The sequence below is a fragment of the Silene latifolia genome, unplaced genomic scaffold, assembly GCF_048544455.1.
Source record: "Silene latifolia isolate original U9 population unplaced genomic scaffold, ASM4854445v1 scaffold_106, whole genome shotgun sequence".
Lineage (NCBI taxonomy): Eukaryota > Viridiplantae > Streptophyta > Magnoliopsida > Caryophyllales > Caryophyllaceae > Silene > Silene latifolia.
This window is the reverse complement of record NW_027413125.1, coordinates 477,016-494,512: the sequence shown is the minus strand read 5'-3', so window position 1 is coordinate 494,512 and position 17,497 is coordinate 477,016.

Sequence of the window (17,497 nt, the reverse complement as noted above, 5' to 3'; positions counted from 1 at the left end):
AACGAGTCACAAGGAGTAATGAACAAGGACAATTGGTTCGCACAACGAGTCACATGGATAAATGAACAAGTACAATTGTTTAACACAACGAGTCACAAGGACTAATGAACAAGGACAAATAGTTCACACAACGAGTCACATTTACTAATAAGAGAAATGGTTCACACAACGAGTCACAAGGGTTAATGAACAAGGACAAATGGTTCACACAACGAGTCACATGGGCTAAAGAACAAGTACAATTGTTTAACATAAGGAGTCACAAGAACTAAAGAACAAGGACAAATGGTTCACACAACGAGTCACATGGACTAATGGACAATTACAACTGTTTAACATAACGAGTCACGAAGACTAATGAACAAGAACAAATAGTTCACACAACGAGTCACAAGGACTAATTGACAAGTACAATTGTTTAACACAACGAGTCGCAAGGGCTAATGAACAAGGACAAATGGCTCATACCACGAGTCATATGGACTAATGAACAAATTCAATTGTTTAACACAACGAGTCACAAGGGCTAATGAACAAGGAGAAATGGTTCACACAACGAGTCACATGGACTAATGAATAAGTACAATTGGTTAACACAACGAGTCGCAAGGACTAATGAACAAAGATAAATGGTTCACACAACGAGTCCCATGGACTAATGCACAATTACAATTGTTTAACACAACGAGTCACAAGGACTAATGAACAAGGACAAATGGCTCAAACCACGAGTCACATGGACTAATGAACAAATACAATTGTTAAACACAACGAGTCACAAGGGCTAACGAACAAGGACAAATGGTTCACACAACGAGTCACATGGACTAATGAACAAGTACAATTGTTTAACACACGGAGTCACAAGGACTAATGAACAAGAACAAATGGTTTACACAACGAGTCACATTTACTAATAAACAAGGACAAATGGATCACACAATGAGTCACAAAAGCTAATGAATAAGGACAAATGGTTCACACAACAAATCACATGGACTAATGAACAAGTACAATCAACGAGTCACAAGGACTAATGAACAAGGACAAATGGTTCACACAACGAGTCACAAGGACTAATGAACAAGGACAAACCGTTCACACAACGAGTAACAAAGACTATTGAACAAGGACAAATGGTTCACACAACGAGTCACATGGACTAATGAACTAGTCTAATTGTTTAACACAAGAAGTCACCAGAACTAATGCACAAAGACAAATGGTTCACACAATGAGTCACATGGACTAATGAACAATTACAATTGCTTCACATAACGAGTCACGAAGACTAATGAACAAGGACAAATGGTTCACACAACGAGTCACATTTACTAATAAACAAGGATAAATTGTTCACACAACAAGTCACAAGGGCTAATGAACAAGGACAAATAGTTCACACAATGAGTCACATGGACTAGTGAACAAGTACAATTATTTTAACACAACGAGTCACAAGGACTAAATAACAAGGACAAATGGTTTACACAACGAGTCACAAGGACTAATGAACGAGGACAAATGGTTCACCCAATGAGTCACATGGAAAAGTGAACAAGTACAATTGTTTAACACAACGAGTCACAAGGACTAATGAACAACGACAAATGGTTTACACAACATGTCACAAGGACTAATGAACATGGACAAATGGTTCACACGAGACACTTGGACTAATGAACAAGTATAATTGTTTAACACAACGAGTCACAAGGACTAATGAACAAGGACAAATAGTTCACACAACGAGTCACTTGGACTAAAGAACAAGTATAATTGTTTAACACAACTAGTGACAAGACCTAATGAACAAGGACAAATGGATCACACAACGAGTCACATGGTGTAATGAACATGTACAATTGTTTAACACAACGAGTCACAAGGAGTAATGAACAAGGACAATTGGTTCGCACAACGAGTCACATGGATAAATGAACAAGTACAATTGTTTAACACAACGAGTCACAAGGACTAATGAACAAGGACAAATAGTTCACACAACGAGTCACATTTACTAATAAGACAAATGGTTCACACAACGAGTCACAAGGGTTAATGAACAAGGACAAATGGTTCACACAACGAGTCACATGGGCTAAAGAACAAGTACAATTGTTTAACACAAGGAGTCACAAGAACTAAAGAACAAGGACAAATGGTTCACACAACGAGTCACATGGACTAATGGACAATTACAACTGTTTAACATAACGAGTCACGAAGACTAATGAACAAGAACAAATAGTTCACACAACGAGTCACAAGGACTAATTGAAAAGTACAATTGTTTAACACAACGAGTCGCAAGGACTAATGAACAAAGATAAATGGTTCACACAACGAGTCACATGGACTAATGCACAATTACAATTGTTTAACACAACGAGTCACAAGGGCTAATGAACAAGGACAAATGGCTCATACCACGAGCCATATGGACTAATGAACAAATTCAATTGTTTAACACAACGAGTCACAAGGGCTAATGAACAAGGAGAAATGGTTCACACAACGAGTCACATGGACTAATGAATAAGTACAATTGTTTAACACAACGAGTCGCAAGGACTAATGAACAAAGATAAATGGTTCACACAACGAGTCACATGGACTAATGCACAATTACAATTGTTTAACACAACGAGTCACAAGGACTAATGAACAAGGACAAATGGCTCACACCACGAGTCACATGGACTAATGAACAAATACAATTGTTAAACACAACGAGTCACAAGGGCTAACGAACAAGGACAAATGGTTCACACAACGAGTCACATGGACTAATGAACAAGTACAATTGTTTAACACACGGAGTCACAAGGACTAATGAACAAGAACAAATGGTTCACACAACGAGTCACATTTACTAATAAACAAGGACAAATGGATCACACAATGAGTCACAAAAGCTAATGAATAAGGACAAATGGTTCACACAACGAATCACATGGACTAATGAACAAGTACAATCAACGAGTCACATGGACTAATGAACAAGGACAAATGGTTCACACAACGAGTCACAAGGACTAATGAACAAGGTAAAACGGTTCACACAACGAGTAACAAAGACTATTGAACAAGGACAAATGGTTCACACAACGAGTCACATGGACTAATGGACAATTACAACTATTTAACATAACGAGTCACGAAGACTAATGAACAAGAACAAATAGTTCACACAACGAGTCACAAGGACTAATTGACAAGTACAATTGTTTAACACAACGAGTCGCAAGGACTAATGAACAAAGATAAATGGTTCACACAACGAGTCACATGGACTAATGCACAATTACAATTGTTTAACACAACGAGTCACAAGGGCTAATGAACAAGGACAAATGGCTCATACCACGAGTCATATGGACTAATGAACAAATTCAATTGTTTAACACAACGAGTCACAAGGGCTAATGAACAAGGAGAAATGGTTCACACAACGAGTCACATGGACTAATGAATAAGTACAATTGTTTAACACAGCGAGTCGCAAGGACTAATGAACAAAGATAAATGGTTCACACAACGAGTCACATGGACTAATGCACAATTACAATTGTTTAACACAACGAGTCACAAGGACTAATGAACAAGGACAAATGGCTCACACCACGAGTCACATGGACTAATGAACAAATACAATTGTTAAACACAACGGGTCACAAGGGCTAACGAACAAGGACAAATGGTTCACACAACGAGTCACATGGACTAATGAACAAGTACAATTGTTTAACACACGGAGTCACAAGGACTAATGAACAAGAACAAAAGGTTCACACAACGAGTCACATTTACTAATAAACAAGGACAAATGGATCACACAATGAGTCACAAAAGCTAATGAATAAGGACAAATGGTTCACACAACGAATCACATGGACTAATGAACAAGTATAATCAACGAGTCACATGGACTAAGGAACAAGGACAAAAGGTTCACACAACGAGTCACAAGGACTAATGAACAAGGACAAACGGTTCACACAACGAGTAACAAAGACTATTGAACTAGGACAAATGGTTCACACAACGAGTCACATGGACTAATGAACTAGTCTAATTGTTTAACACAAGAAGTCACAAGAACTAATGAACAAAGACAAATGGTTCACACAACGAGTCACATGGACTAATGAACAATTACAATTGCTTAACATAACGAGTCACGAAGACTAATGAACAAGGACAAATGGTTCACACAACGAGTCACAAGGACTAATTGACAAGTACAATTGTTTAACACAACGAGTCGCAAGGGCTAATGAACAAGGACAAATGGCTCATACCACGAGTCATATGGACTAATGAACAAATTCAATTGTTTAACACAACGAGTCACAAGGGCTAATGAACAAGGAGAAATGGTTCACACAACGAGTCACATGGACTAATGAATAAGTACAATTGGTTAACACAACGAGTCGCAAGGACTAATGAACAAAGATAAATGGTTCACACAACGAGTCCCATGGACTAACGCACAATTACAATTGTTTAACACAACGAGTCACAAGGACTAATGAACAAGGACAAATGGCTCACACCACGAGTCACATGGACTAATGAACAAATACAATTGTTAAACACAACGAGTCACAAGGGCTAACGAACAAGGACAAATGGTTCACACAACGAGTCACATGGACTAATGAACAAGTACAATTGTTTAACACACGGAGTCACAAGGACTAATGAACAAGAACAAATGGTTTACACAACGAGTCACATTTACTAATAAACAAGGACAAATGGATCACACAATGAGTCACAAAAGCTAATGAATAAGGACAAATGGTTCACACAACGAATCACATGGACTAATGAACAAGTACAATCAACGAGTCACAAGGACTAATGAACAAGGACAAATGGTTCACACAACGAGTCACAAGGACTAATGAACAAGGACAAACCATTTCACACAATGAGTAACAAAGACTATTGAACAAGGACAAATGGTTCACACAACGAGTCACATGGACTAATGAACTAGTCTAATTGTTTAACACAAGAAGTCACAAGAACTAATGAACAAAGACAAATGGTTCACACAACGAGTCACATGGACTAATGAACAATTACAATTGCTTCACATAACGAGTCACGAAGACTAATGAACAAGGACAAATGGTTCACACAACGAGTCACATGGACTAATGAACAATTACAATTGCTTAACATAACGAGTCACGAAGACTAATGAACAAGGACAAATGGTTCACACAACGAGTCACATTTACTAATAAACAAGGATAAATTGTTCACACAACAAGTCACAAGGGCTAATGAACAAGGACAAATAGTTCACACAATGAGTCACATGGACTAGTGAACAAGTACAATTATTTTAACACAACGAGTCACAAGGACTAAATAACAAGGACAAATGGTTTACACAACGAGTCACAAGGACTAATGAACGAGGACAAATGGTTCACCCAATGAGTCACATGGAAAAGTGAACAAGTACAATTGTTTAACACAACGAGTCACAAGGACTAATGAACAACGACAAATGGTTTACACAACATGTCACAAGGACTAATGAACATGGACAAATGGTTCACACGAGACACTTGGACTAATGAACAAGTATAATTGTTTAACACAACGAGTCACAAGGACTAATGAACAAGGACAAATAGTTCACACAACGAGTCACTTGGACTAAAGAACAAGTATAATTGTTTAACACAACTAGTAACAAGACCTAATGAACAAGGACAAATGGATCACACAACGAGCCACATGGTGTAATGAACATGTACAATTGTTTAACACAACGAGTCACAAGGAGTAATGAACAAGGACAATTGGTTCGCACAACGAGTCACATGGATAAATGAACAAGTACAATTGTTTAACACAACGAGTCACAAGGACTAATGAACAAGGACAAATAGTTCACACAACGAGTCACATTTACTAATAAGAGAAATGGTTCACACAACGAGTCACAAGGGTTAATGAACAAGGACAAATGGTTCACACAACGAGTCACATGGGCTAAAGAACAAGTACAATTGTTTAACACAAGGAGTCACAAGAACTAAAGAACAAGGACAAATGGTTCACACAACGAGTCACATGGACTAATGGACAATTACAACTGTTTAACATAACGAGTCACGAAGACTAATGAACAAGAACAAATAGTTCACACAACGAGTCACAAGGACTAATTGACAAGTACAATTGTTTAACACAACGAGTCGCAAGGGCTAATGAACAAGGACAAATGGCTCATACCACGAGTCATATGGACTAATGAACAAATTCAATTGTTTAACACAACGAGTCACAAGGGCTAATGAACAAGGAGAAATGGTTCACACAACGAGTCACATGGACTAATGAATAAGTACAATTGGTTAACACAACGAGTCGCAAGGACTAATGAACAAAGATAAATGGTTCACACAACGAGTCCCATGGACTAATGCACAATTACAATTGTTTAACACAACGAGTCACAAGGACTAATGAACAAGGACAAATGGCTCAAACCACGAGTCACATGGACTAATGAACAAATACAATTGTTAAACACAACGAGTCACAAGGGCTAACGAACAAGGACAAATGGTTCACACAACGAGTCACATGGACTAATGAACAAGTACAATTGTTTAACACAACGAGTCACAAGGACTAATGAACAAGAACAAATGGTTTACACAACGAGTCACATTTACTAATAAACAAGGACAAATGGATCACACAATGAGTCACAAAAGCTAATGAATAAGGACAAATGGTTCACACAACAAATCACATGGACTAATGAACAAGTACAATCAACGAGTCACAAGGACTAATGAACAAGGACAAATGGTTCACACAACGAGTCACAAGGACTAATGAACAAGGACAAACCGTTCACACAACGAGTAACAAAGACTATTGAACAAGGACAAATGGTTCACACAACGAGTCACATGGACTAATGAACTAGTCTAATTGTTTAACACAAGAAGTCACCAGAACTAATGAACAAAGACAAATGGTTCACACAATGAGTCACATGGACTAATGAACAATTACAATTGCTTCACATAACGAGTCACGAAGACTAATGAACAAGGACAAATGGTTCACACAACGAGTCACATTTACTAATAAACAAGGATAAATTGTTCACACAACAAGTCACAAGGGCTAATGAACAAGGACAAATAGTTCACACAATGAGTCACATGGACTAGTGAACAAGTACAATTATTTTAACACAACGAGTCACAAGGACTAAATAACAAGGACAAATGGTTTACACAACGAGTCACAAGGACTAATGAACGAGGACAAATGGTTCACCCAATGAGTCACATGGAAAAGTGAACAAGTACAATTGTTTAACACAACGAGTCACAAGGACTAATGAACAACGACAAATGGTTTACACAACATGTCACAAGGACTAATGAACATGGACAAATGGTTCACACGAGACACTTGGACTAATGAACAAGTATAATTGTTTAACACAACGAGTCACAAGGACTAATGAACAAGGACAAATAGTTCACACAACGAGTCACTTGGACTAAAGAACAAGTATAATTGTTTAACACAACTAGTGACAAGACCTAATGAACAAGGACAAATGGATCACACAACGAGTCACATGGTGTAATGAACATGTACAATTGTTTAACACAACGAGTCACAAGGAGTAATGAACAAGGACAATTGGTTCGCACAACGAGTCACATGGATAAATGAACAAGTACAATTGTTTAACACAACGAGTCACAAGGACTAATGAACAAGGACAAATAGTTCACACAACGAGTCACATTTACTAATAAGACAAATGGTTCACACAACGAGTCACAAGGGTTAATGAACAAGGACAAATGGTTCACACAACGAGTCACATGGGCTAAAGAACAAGTACAATTGTTTAACACAAGGAGTCACAAGAACTAAAGAACAAGGACAAATGGTTCACACAACGAGTCACATGGACTAATGGACAATTACAACTGTTTAACATAACGAGTCACGAAGACTAATGAACAAGAACAAATAGTTCACACAACGAGTCACAAGGACTAATTGAAAAGTACAATTGTTTAACACAACGAGTCGCAAGGACTAATGAACAAAGATAAATGGTTCACACAACGAGTCACATGGACTAATGCACAATTACAATTGTTTAACACAACGAGTCACAAGGGCTAATGAACAAGGACAAATGGCTCATACCACGAGCCATATGGACTAATGAACAAATTCAATTGTTTAACACAACGAGTCACAAGGGCTAATGAACAAGGAGAAATGGTTCACACAACGAGTCACATGGACTAATGAATAAGTACAATTGTTTAACACAACGAGTCGCAAAGACTAATGAACAAAGATAAATGGTTCACACAACGAGTCACATGGACTAATGCACAATTACAATTGTTTAACACAACGAGTCACAAGGACTAATGAACAAGGACAAATGGCTCACACCACGAGTCACATGGACTAATGAACAAATACAATTGTTAAACACAACGAGTCACAAGGGCTAACGAACAAGGACAAATGGTTCACACAACGAGTCACATGGACTAATGAACAAGTACAATTGTTTAACACAACGAGTCACAAGGACTAATGAACAAGAACAAATGGTTCACACAACGAGTCACATTTACTAATAAACAAGGACAAATGGATCACACAATGAGTCACAAAAGCTAATGAATAAGGACAAATGGTTCACACAACGAATCACATGGACTAATGAACAAGTACAATCAACGAGTCACATGGACTAATGAACAAGGACAAATGGTTCACACAACGAGTCACAAGGACTAATGAACAAGGTAAAACGGTTCACACAACGAGTAACAAAGACTATTGAACAAGGACAAATGGTTCACACAACGAGTCACATGGACTAATGGACAATTACAACTATTTAACATAACGAGTCACGAAGACTAATGAACAAGAACAAATAGTTCACACAACGAGTCACAAGGACTAATTGACAAGTACAATTGTTTAACACAACGAGTCGCAAGGACTAATGAACAAAGATAAATGGTTCACACAACGAGTCACATGGACTAATGCACAATTACAATTGTTTAACACAACGAGTCACAAGGGCTAATGAACAAGGACAAATGGCTCATACCACGAGTCATATGGACTAATGAACAAATTCAATTGTTTAACACAACGAGTCACAAGGGCTAATGAACAAGGAGAAATGGTTCACACAACGAGTCACATGGACTAATGAATAAGTACAATTGTTTAACACACAAATGAGTCGCAAGGACTAATGAACAAAGATAAATGGTTCACACAACGAGTCACATGGACTAATGCACAATTACAATTGTTTAACACAACGAGTCACAAGGACTAATGAACAAGGACAAATGGCTCACACCACGAGTCACATGGACTAATGAACAAATACAATTGTTAAACACAACGGGTCACAAGGGCTAACGAACAAGGACAAATGGTTCACACAACGAGTCACATGGACTAATGAACAAGTACAATTGTTTAACACACGGAGTCACAAGGACTAATGAACAAGAACAAAAGGTTCACACAACGAGTCACATTTACTAATAAACAAGGACAAATGGATCACACAATGAGTCACAAAAGCTAATGAATAAGGACAAATGGTTCACACAACGAATCACATGGACTAATGAACAAGTATAATCAACGAGTCACATGGACTAAGGAACAAGGACAAAAGGTTCACACAACGAGTCACAAGGACTAATGAACAAGGACAAACGGTTCACACAACGAGTAACAAAGACTATTGAACTAGGACAAATGGTTCACACAACGAGTCACATGGACTAATGAACTAGTCTAATTGTTTAACACAAGAAGTCACAAGAACTAATGAACAAAGACAAATGGTTCACACAACGAGTCACATGGACTAATGAACAATTACAATTGCTTAACATAACGAGTCACGAAGACTAATGAACAAGGACAAATGGTTCACACAACGAGTCACATGGACTAATGAACATTTACAATTGCTTAACATAACGAGTCACGAAGACTAATGAATAAGGACAAATGGTTCACACAACGAGTCACATTTACTAATAAACAAGGATAAATTGTTCACACAACGAGTCACAAGGGCTAATGAACAAGGACAAATAGTTCACACAATGAGTCACATGGACTAGTGAACAAGTACAATTATTTTAACACAACGAGTCACAAGGACTAAAGAACAAGGACAAATGGTTTACACAACGAGTCACAAGGACTAATGAACGAGGACAAATGGTTCACCCAACGAGTCACATGGACAAGTGAACAAGTACAATTGTTTAACACAACGAGTCACAAGGACTAATGAACAACGACAAATGGTTTACACAACATGTCACAAGGACTAATGAACATGGACAAATGGTTCACACGAGGCACTTGGACTAATGAACAAGTATAATTGTTTAACACAACGAGTCACAAGGACTAATGAACAAGGACAAATAGTTCACACAACGAGTCACTTGGACTAAAGAACAAGTATAATTGTTTAACACAACTAGTGACAAGACCTAATGAACAAGGACAAATGGATCACACAACGAGTCACATGGTGTAATGAACATGTACAATTGTTTAACACAACGAGTCACAAGGAGTAATGAACAAGGACAATTGGTTCGCACAACGAGTCACATGGATAAATGAACAAGTACAATTGTTTAACACAACGAGTCACAAGGACTAATGAACAAGGACAAATAGTTCACACAATGAGTCACATTTACTAATAAACAAGGACAAATGGTTCACACAACGAGTCACAAGGGTTAATGAACAAGGACAAATGGTTCACACAACGAGTCACATGGACTAAAGAACAAGTACAATTGTTTAACACAAGGAGTCACAAGAACTAATGAACAAGGACAAATGGTTCACACAACGAGTCACATGGACTAATGGACAATTACAACTGTTTAACATAACGAGTCACGAAGACTAATGAACAAGAACAAATAGTTCACACAACGAGTCACAAGGACTAATTGACAAGTACAATTGTTTAACACAACGAGTCGCAAGGACTAATGAACAAAGATAAATGGTTCACACAACGAGTCACATGGACTAATGCATAATTACAATTGTTTAACACAACGAGTCACAAGGGCTAATGAACAAGGACAAATGGCTCATTCCACGAGTCATATGGACTAATGAACAAATTCAATTGTTTAACACAACGAGTCACAAGGGCTAATGAACAAGGAGAAATGGTTCACACAACGAGTCACATGGACTAATGACTAAGTACAATTGTTTAACACAACGAGTCGCAAGGACTAATGAACAAAGATAAATGGTTCACACAACGAGTCACATGGAGTAATGCACAATTACAATTGTTTAACACAACGAGTCACAAGGACTAATGAACAAGGACAAATGGCTCACACCACGAGTCACATGGACTAATGAACAAAGACAATTGTTAAACACAACGAGTCACAAGGGCTAACGAACAAGGACAAATGGTTCACACAACGAGTCACATGGACTAATGAACAAGTACAATTGTTTAACACACGGAGTCACAAGGACTAATGAACAAGAAAAAATGGTTCACACAACGAGTCACATTTACTAATAAACAAGGACAAATGGATCACACAATGAGTCACAAAAGCTAATGAATAAAGACAAATGGTCCACACAACGAATCACATGGACTAATGAACAAGTACAATCAACGAGTCACAAGGACAAACGGTTCACACAACGAGTCACAAGGACTAATGAACAAGGACAAACGGTTCACACAATGAGTAACAAGGACTATTGAACAAGGACAAATGGTTCACACAACGAGTCACATGGACTAATGAACTAGTCTAATTATTTAACACAAGAAGTCACAAGAACTAATGAACAAAGACAAATGGTTCACACAACGAGTCACATGGACTAATGAACAATTACAATTGCTTAACATAACGAGTCACGAAGACTAATGAACAAGGACAAATGGTTCACACAACGAGTCACATTTACTAATAAACAAGGATAAATTGTTCACACAACGAGTCACAAGGGCTAATGAACAAGGACAAATAGTTCACACAACGAGTCAGATGGACTAGTGAACAAGTACAATTATTTTAACACAACGAGTCACAAGGACTAAAGAACAAGGACAAATGGTTTACACAACGAGTCACAAGGACTAATGAACGTGGACAAATGGTTCACCCAACGAGTCACATGGACAAGTGAACAAGTACAATTGTTTAACACAGCAAGTCACAAGGACTAATGAACAAGGACAAATGGTTTACACAACATGTCACAAGGGCTAATGAACATGGACAAATGGTTCACACGAGGCACTTGGACTAATGAACAAGTATAATTGTTTAACACAACGAGTCACAAGGACTAATGAACAAGGACAAATAGTTCACACAACGAGTCACTTGGACTAAAGAACAAGTATAATTGTTTAACACAACGAGTGACAAGACCTAATGAACAAGGACAAATAGTTTACACAACGAGTCACAAGGACAAATGAACGAGGACAAACTGATATGAAAATTACTCAAAAGAATAAGATTCGTTAGAGTTGCAGCGGAATTAACAAAACTGGACAGTGCTGAAGACTGTCTGATTGTCGGATTTATAAGATTTGAACGGTTTATTGAACTGTCTGATTCAGAACAAGAACTTAGTAATTTTTATGTGTTTTTTGTGATATAAACGAAACAAGAAAATAAAAGGATATTTGCTTGAGCTAGACCTATAGCTCAACCAATGGTGAATTATAATCAAGACCTATTGATTATAACTCGTGTTAATGTTCGAAAACGCGTCAAACAATAACGAAATTCGGAACGAAACTCGTCGAACCTATGCTTACACAATGTAAACGAAACTTTGCAAGTTTATTGATAATTCTTGGATGATGAAATAAGGATACAATAGCTCCCTATTTATACTAAGCTAGACCGACTCCTAGAGGACTTAAGGAAACAATCGACTTCCCTAATCTTACTCGACATAGGCTATGGCTAATTTGCCTTATTATAATCCTAATACTTTTAGGGAAAATAATTAAAGGAAATAACAACAAGGAAATAATTAACTAAACCAGATTTTAAGAAAATTGGAAACTTTTCTAAAACCGGATAGACTACTAATTAGGAAAACTTAAATAAGGAAATATATGGCAACCGACTTTGTGCTTGCTTATGCACGTTTCCTTGCTTCTCCACACTCGGTCTTTGTTGCTTGGCATCCAAGGTAAGACTATACTTGGAGCCCAAGTAAACACACGACTCCTTTGGCTGACTCGGACTTGACACCAAATAGCTGATGGATCTGAACAGTCCGCGGGACTGTTTCATTTAACTGCTCCAAATCTAAGTTAACTTCCTCAGCAATCAATATCGTATCATCCCCTCCCCCTTTGAAAGGAATTGTCCTCAATTCAGAAATCCCATCATCGTCAAGGTATGGAGATAGATCCCCGACATTAAATGTAGCATGTACTCCATAGTCTCCTGGGAGTTCGATTTTGTATGCATTATCATTCACTTTCTCGATCACTTTGTAAGGTCCCTCGGCCCTTGGCATTAATTTGTTCTTCCTCTTGCTAGGGAACCTTTCTTTCCTCAAATGTAACCATACCAAATCTCCTGGATTGAAAAGCCTTGGCTTCCTATGTTAGTTTGATTTCTTCTTGTAAGCCTCATTAACGGTTTTGATTCGTTCCCTTACTTGTTCATGCAACTTGATCATAGACTTCAATTTTGACTCCGCATCCTTATGCACCAATTCATCTTTTGGTAACGGTTTCAAGTCTAACGGTAAGTAAGGATTCAAACCATAAACAACCTCAAATGGAGAGTGAGTTGTTGCAAACGTGGGAGAACGATTGTAAGCGAACTCGGCATGTGATAATTTTAAATCCCAATCCTTTTGAGTCTTGCTTACCAATCCTCGCAAAATAGTTCCAAGAATACGGTTAGTAACTTCAGTTTGCCCATCTGTTTGAGGATGGTGTGAAGTACTAAACAAGAGCTTTGTTCCAACCTTCCTCCATAACGTGTTCCAAAAGTAACTCAAAAATTTCGAATCACGATCAGAAACTATTGTCTTTGGTATTCCATGTAGACGAACGATCTCCTTGTAATACAAATCAGCCACATTGCTTGCGTCATCCATCTTGTTACAAGCCACAAAATGCGCCATCTTGGAGAAACGATCAACTACTACCATGATAGCATCCTTACCTCGTTGAGTGCGAGGCAAAGCAACAATGAAATCCATCGACACATCTTCCCATGGTCTAATTGGAATCGGCAATGGGGTGTATTCTCCGGGCTTGAACTTGCTTTTTATAAGATGACAAGTCACACACTTGCTCACAATGTTGTATACATCTCCTTGCATCTTTGGCCAATGAAAATGTTCCTTCAATACATCCAATGTCTTTTGCACACCAAAATGACCAGCTAACCCACCTCCATGTGCTTCACACACCAATAATTCACGAACCGAATGCTTAGGTACACAAAGAAGATTACCTTTGAAGAGGAATCCGTCTTGAATCACGAATTCTTTGAATGAACCATCTTGACATTCCTTGTAAATCTTTCCAAAATCAATATCTTCAATATAGTAATCTTTCAAGGTCTCAAAACCTAGCAAACGAACTTCAAGTGTAGATAATAATGAATAACGGCGTGAAAGAGCATCTGCCACAACGTTACTCTTACCATCCTTATACTTCGATGAAAAATAAAATGATTGTAGGAATTCAACCCACTTAGCATGCCTCGGATTCAACTTTTGTTGCCCATGTATATGTTTTAATGATTCATCATCCGAGTGTAAAATAAAGTGACTAGGACGAAGATAATGACTCCAATGATTAAGAGCCCTAACAATAGCATAAAATTCCTTGTCATAGGTTGAATAATTAAGTCGAGCTCCTCCTAACTTCTCCGAGAAATAAGCAATGGGTCGCTTATTTTGAATAAGAACACTCAATCCCTACACCACTAGCATCGCATTCGACTTCGAAAGGTTGTGAGAAGTCGGGTAATGCTAACACGGGAGCTTCACATAGCTTCCTTTTAATTGTTTCAAACGCCCCTTGGGCAGCCTCGCTTCAATGGAATGTGCCTTTCTTCATACACTCCGTAATAGGACTAGTAACGGTACTAAAATCACGAATAAAACGTCGATAGAAGGAAGCAAGTCCATGAAAAGATCTAACCTCAGTTACTGTTTTAGGACTTGGCCAAGAACGAATAGCCTCTATCTTTGTTTGATCAACCGATACTCCATCTTTCGAGACAACATAACCCAAGAACACCACGTTATCTACCAAGAATGTACACTTCTCGGCCTTGCCATATAGTCTGTTTTTGAAGTGTTTCAAACACTGCCCGTAAGTGTTCAAAATGCTCCTGGATACTCTTACTATAAATTAGAATATCGTCCAAGTAGACGACAACAAAATGTCCCAAGAATGGTTTCAAAACTTCATTCATTAATCTCATAAAGGTACTTGGGGAATTAGTGAGACCGAATGGCATTACCAACCACTCATATAAACCATGCTTCGTTTTGAACGCGGTCTTCCATTCATCACCTTCACGCATTCGAATCTGATGATAACCACTTCTCAAATTGATTTTTGAAAATATGAACGAACCATGAAGCTCATCTAACATATCATCAAGTCTTGGAATAGGAAAGCGATATTTGATGGTGATATTATTTACCGCTCTACTATCGATGCACATCCTCCACGTCCCATCCTTTTTAGGTACAAGCAATGCGGGAACGGCACAAGGGCTCATACTTTCACGAACATAGCCTCGCTCCATGAGTTCTTCAATTTGACGTTGTAACTCTTTGGTCTCCTCGGGATTACTACGATAAGCGGCCTTGTTAGGAAGGGGAGCACCTGGTACGAGATCAATTTGATGTTCAATTCCACGAATAGGAGGCAAACCCGGCGGTACATCGTCGGGGAAAACATCCTTAAACTCGTGCAATAGTTCTTTAAGTATTCCATCTTCATGACTCGTTGTGATGGTCTTTGTAGGACTCTCACTTGAGACCAATGCATATACTATTTCACCATCATCAATAGCTTGCTCCACCTCTCGTTCACTAGCAAACATAGATAAACTTGGTTTCTTACCCTTCTTTGCGTGCATAACTCGAATTGCTTCCGGGGACATAGGACGCAATACTATCTTCTTGCCATTCACCAATAAAGAATATTCATTACTTCTTCCATTGTGATTAACATTACGATCAAATTGCCAAGGACGTCCTAAGAGAATATGACAAGCATCCATAGGAATAACGTCACAAAGCACCTCGTCCTTGTAAGAACCCATTGTAAAACCAACACGTACCTGTCTTGTAACCTTCACTTTGCTACCATCATCAAGCCAATGTAAATTATAAGGTTTAGTATGTACCATAGTAACGAGTGCCAATTTTTCTACCATCTCCGTTGAAGCCACATTCGTGCAACTTCCTCCGTCAATAATCACACTACACCACTTGTCTTTCACTTGACACTTGGTATGAAAAATCTAGTCTCGTTGCTCCGTTGTAATAGGCTCTGTATTAGCTTGCAAAGTACGTCGTAGAACAAGATTAGTATCATACATAGGTGGTTCATAAGGCTCAAAATCCACCTCTCCCTTCTCGGCTTCATTCAATAGAAACAACCCATCTTCGTTGTCTTCTTCAAATAACTCATCACGAACATCCACGGCCTCTCGCAATGTGATATTTCGTTTGTTAGGACAAGCATTCTGAAAGTGTCCAAAACCTTGACACTTAAAACAACGAACAGTAGCCAAACTCTTTTCTTTAGGCGTCTGAACAGTCTTAGGGACTGTTTGAGTGACTGGTGTTGCTGGAACAGTAGGTTTCGAACTAGAACTCGAACTAGCTCCCATATTCTTAGACAAATCAGGTTTACTCCAAGGATTAACTTTCGATGAGTTACTCACATAAGCACGTTTAGTCTTATTTTGCCCTTCCGCCTTGATACAAAGATCACATAACATATCGAAAGAAGAATAAGGGTGCATCTCGACCGCATGAGCAATATTAAGGTTTAACCCTCGAAAGAAACGAGCCATCTTTTGTTCCTCAATCTCCTCTACTTCACTCATAAGGGTTATTCTTTCAAATTCAGCAATATAATCGGCAATACTCAAGCTCCCTTGCATTAACTCATCCAATTTACGATATAAATCAATCTTATGAGTTTTGGGAACAAACCTCTTTCGTAGCTTACGTTTTAAAGACTCCCACGAAGCTAGCTTTTCCTTCCCTTCACGTGCCCTAGCAGCCTTCAAACTTTCATACCATAAAGATGCATTCTTGCGTAGCTTCAAGATTGCATATTTGCAACGCTTCTCATCATCAATGTCCT